Genomic DNA, 4,633 nt, shown 5'->3' with positions numbered 1-4,633 from the left:
GCCATAGGCCGATGTAAAACTGAATTGAAAATAAATAAATGCCCAAACACTCTGCCGCAATATCAGTATTGCATTAAACTTGTCACAACTTAGACTACATATTTCTTTCTTCCGTTTACAATGCATATTCACCCTGCCCTTTCTTTTTCTTCTGGAAGTGTGCTTTCAAAAAGCAGAGAGCATTGATAGACTCTGCGCTCAGGCGGTTTCAGATTTTTGTGAGAAATTGGCCACAAATAGAAAACGCTCACTCCTCTCCACGGATGTTGACTGCTGCTGCGTAATGAATTTAGTGAGCCTTTATTACCGTAGCTGCATTACCGCACCGCTGCCCGCATCAACGTTATCGTATAGCAACAATAGACGGGCACTCCTTGTGTTTTCTCTTTCATTTTATTTCCCATTTCCCGTCATAACCTTTCCCGGGAATTGGGAAATAGTCTTGATCAGATTTCCCGGGAATCCCGCTTCCCAGAATTAAACCCTAGAATGCATGTGTATGCTTTTTTACACTGCATTGCTTACCTTGCCTTTTAAGCCCTACTGTAGAGAGATCTTGCTCTAAACCCCACGCCCCCCCCTCCCCCACGCCCCCCCCCCCCCCCCCCCCCCCCCCCCCTCTCTCTCTCTCTCTCTCTCTCTCTCTCTCTCTCCTCTCACCACCCCCCCCCCAAAAAAAATAATGTGAATTCAGGACCATGGCTGTGTGTTTATGCACAGTATGTGTTTATGTGTCAGTTTGGTAGGTATTAGTGTTTCAAACCAAGGGCTAGCCATACTGGATATTGCCCTGCGGTGAAAAGGGGGATTTGATAAGTCTTAATAGCTGAATTTCCCCAATGCTTCCGTGTCTTTTTTTTACCCTGTGAACTGTGAAAAGAGCAAATAGCTAACCTTAGCTTTGCTGCAGTGGGAGTCACCAAACAAGACTACAACCACTGCTATTTTAGACTCTAAAAGACACACACACACACACACACACACACACACACACAAAAACACACAAACATACACACACACACACACACAGAGAAACATATTTTTGCTTTACAGTCAGCATGTTCTTGTGGTGGTGTGAAAAATGTGTGATTTGGTGCTTATCTGCAGAGTCCTCGTCCTCTCTCACACAAACACCTCGACACCTTTACTGGATTTACTGCGCTGTATTGGATATGTGCTTTGTCCGACATCCTGGCAATAATACACACGCTTTGGGAATATCTCTTTCCCATTTCTGGAATTGGTTCTATCGCTCTTTTTCACCAGAGCTGATGCATTATTTTGCCCTTCTCACATTCTGCCTCTTCTCTTCTCCCTCTCCAGCTCCTCTCCCTCCTTGGTTGATCTCCCCCAGGCTAACGGAGAATTTAGGTGCCCTTTCCCTGTGTCTGGGGTCCTGGTTTAGGACAGAGAATCAGTCACAGTTACACATATTAGATTAGAAAAGAGCGGAAACCAAATTGCCCTCTCCTCCTCTTCTCCTCTCCTTCTCAACCTCCTCTACTCACGTTCCTATTTTCCACTCCCCTACATCCTCCTATCCCCAAAGGAGGTAGAGTGTCATTGTCCTCTGGTTTTCTTGTCTTTTTTTTCTGTCTCTATATTCCTCCACCCGCCTGTGTCCTTTGTCTTATCGCCATGTGTTGGGTTTCCAGGGACCGACACGTTATTGAAAGGAGAAATTGCTGTCGGTTCGGGCATTTTGAGGTCAACAAGTCAACAGTGTCTTTGTTTTCTTGACTTATCTGTCCTTTGCTAGTTACACATTTTAAAATACTCTTGAAGGGCGCCTGTGTAGCTTACCTGGTGGAGCAGGCGCATATACGTATATAGAGGTTTACTTCTCGAAGAGGCGACCCTTTGCAGCATGTCATTTCCCCCCTCTCACTCTCTCTCTCCCCTTTCAAGTCTAAACTGTCTTTAGAAGTAAAGGCCTCAAAAATCCCCCCAAAAAATGTAATCTTTAAAATACTTTTGAAATTGTATAAGTAATAGCAAAAATTGGGTGATGTTTTAAATTCATCTTATCTTAAAACAAACTTTTTTTGGTCTGTTTCATTAACAGTTAATTTCCTGGTTGGCTTTACCTCATACTGCCAATTTAACAGAATGTTAATTAGCAAACTCCAATTAAAAAGTGGATGACTTTGCCAGCTTTGCCTTTTTTATTTCGTTTTTTTTTTTTAGTTGGCCTAAAATTCAGCTGCAGGTTTAATATTGAAATGTCTTAAATCAGTGTGAGTTTATTGTGTTAAAGAGAGGATCCCCGTCTTTAGGAGAACCTCCGTCACTTCATCCTCCATTCTGCCATTTTTCTTCCTTCTGCTAATCACCCTATCTCAACAGGGAAATGGGAAGCTTGACTTTGACTTTTACCTTTGGATGTCTTCACCTTACACAAGGGCAGTGAGCCAGGATATTAACTTTTAAGTGTACTTCTTTTCTTTGATGTATTGCCTACACATACATATGATCTTGCTCACTTTTGTGTTGTGAAATTGTCATATTCAGAGCACTTCCTTTCCAATTTTTATTTTGATTATAGCATATTTTAATCTAATAAACTATAAATATCAGAAGAGAGAATGAGTGGCAAGATAGGGATTACAGCAAGTCCTCCAGATGACTCCCAGGGCTCTTCTTCTTCTTACAAAGACACATAATCCCATCATTAACCTATTATTGCAGAGAAGAACCCCCCCCTCTACATTGCACACCCAATCACAGTCCTTCATTGAAGCAGCATGGTCAAACGTATGTGAGTCATGTTATCGAACTGAACACTGTGTAACATTAATTGTTGCAGTCACAGTCTACATATTTGTCCGTCTCAGAGGCCTAGGGCCATTCACCCTGTTTAAATTGAAATCATGAAGTCACATAAAGACAGTGAGTTTCAGAACCACTCATGCAAACAGATTCCTTCTTAAGTGGCACATATTTAGGATAGATTCAACAATTTTCTCATATTCAGAATTTTCAACATGTAGCCTAAAGACCAGTTCAGACCAAAGATTTGCTATAAGACGAGTTGAAACTTGCAACTACTAGCAAAGTGCCCGTCTGCAGCATCAGTGTACACTGATGCGTCTAGATGAGACAGTGTATCATCTCCATAGCAACAGCTTTCTGTACTAACAATCTTTCTAACAACTTTGGGCTTCTCAGGATTTTTTTATATCGCTGAATGTAATTTTGGATTTGGAATTAGTTTCCCAGTCCTGAACAGCATAAGTGACCCTCGATTAAGGAACCACAATGGTGAAATTGAGCTTTAATATATGGGGAAACCAGTTTTTTGGAGCCTCTGTTATCTAGTCAGTGGTTAGAATAAAGAGGTTTAAATGTAATTTGTCAATATGCTCATCTTAAATCCCCTGATCAAATTCTATAATAGTTCTAACCCAAGACCTTTTTAGGAAAACAACAAATATGAAAATGTTCTTGCATGAGGTCCATTTGCAATTTTAATATTGCATACTTTACTACTTTTCAGTCAGTTTAAGAGCTGTGGTAACTTATTTGGTTATATGGTACTTTGGCTGCATCTTTTAATTGTGAAAAGGGACAAAGTCTGAATGCCACAGTCCAGGGGGGAAACATGCAGCTCTCACTTTTTTCCAACATTAGATGTCTTTTTTTCCAGAGTGGGTACGCCAGGCCTATCTGTGTCTTGCTAAGTTTCCGATTTTTCCGCCGTTGTCAAGGTATGTGATACAATATGATCTTCAGTTAGATTGCAGAATGCATCGAAACAGACTTTTGCTGTGGTTTTCCTCCCAGGTAATGGGATTTTCCCTTTTTGTGTAGTTCTAATTTGTTAGGCCAAGGGCAGTGTTGTATGGTCTGAGGGCTGTCCTGAGGCAATTTGGACTTTGGCCTGAGGATTCTCCTGTTTGCTGTACTTCATTGCTCTCGCTGCTTCAAAGCTTTGTAGTTATTTGATCGACGGGAGATTAGAGGGGGAACATTGACCTAATTCTGTTCTGCACACAATACCAAAGATTTTGTTTTTGTCTGTCTGGATAATACTCTGACAGATGTCAACGTGTTGGTTCTCATTTTTGGAAACTTTGGTACATTTTTTTTATTTTGCTTTTGTTTCCCAACATATTGATCTTCTTTTCTTTTTAGTTCAGCCAAACTTGTTGTGTTTTCTGCATAACTCAATGCTCAATACTCAATATGTTTAAGTACCAAATATAAATAGTTACATATAGAAAGAGTATGTTGTGTATCTATTGTGGGTCTTGGAGACTAATTGAAGGGGCTCTAATCAGAGCTGGATTTACTCTGAAGGCAACGCCCAGGCGAAGAGCCATACAAGGGCCCCCCGAGACAAACAAGCTCCATAAGAGGGTAGAACGCCCCTCATCACCTCACACTGTGCTTCATTGATCACAAGAAGACAGAGAGGAAAAGAAGAAGAAGAAATGAGAGAGAGTGATATGAGAGGCCTAATTATGGGGTCTGATCATTTGCATCAAAGATAATAAAAGTCTTGGACAGTCTCCCAAATCTCTCCCGAGCATTTGTAACCACCCTCCACCTATCCTCTCTCTGCTCTTTTTCTCCCCTTCTTTTAATTTCATCTAGTATAATCCCTGAAACCCCCCCCCCCCCCCCCCCCCCC

The 4,633-nt window shown here is 41.4% G+C and overlaps 2 protein-coding genes and 1 long non-coding RNA gene across 3 annotated transcripts in view; 2 read left to right on the top strand and 1 right to left on the bottom strand.

Moving 5' to 3' along the window:
• LOC116670167 (uncharacterized) overlaps positions 1 to 3,069 on the bottom strand; it is a 10,705-nt gene extending 7,636 nt beyond the window's left edge. Inside the window, exon 1 of the long non-coding RNA XR_004326951.1 lies at positions 3,000 to 3,069. This is a non-coding gene — a long non-coding RNA (uncharacterized LOC116670167). The remainder of the gene's footprint in view (positions 1 to 2,999) is intronic.
• LOC116670158 (sodium-dependent lysophosphatidylcholine symporter 1-B) overlaps positions 1 to 4,633 on the top strand; it is a 223,924-nt gene that overhangs the window by 7,766 nt on the left and 211,525 nt on the right. The window lies entirely within an intron of this gene.
• The window catches only part of LOC116670157 (AT-rich interactive domain-containing protein 1B), a 176,624-nt gene that overhangs the window by 93,755 nt on the left and 78,236 nt on the right, over positions 1 to 4,633 (top strand). The window lies entirely within an intron of this gene.

Source organism: Etheostoma spectabile, chromosome 20 (genome assembly GCF_008692095.1).
Source record: "Etheostoma spectabile isolate EspeVRDwgs_2016 chromosome 20, UIUC_Espe_1.0, whole genome shotgun sequence".
In the NCBI taxonomy this organism is placed as follows: domain Eukaryota; kingdom Metazoa; phylum Chordata; class Actinopteri; order Perciformes; family Percidae; genus Etheostoma; species Etheostoma spectabile.
The sequence above is the reverse complement of the archived record's forward strand: the minus strand, read 5'-3'. Positions and strand labels throughout refer to the sequence as shown.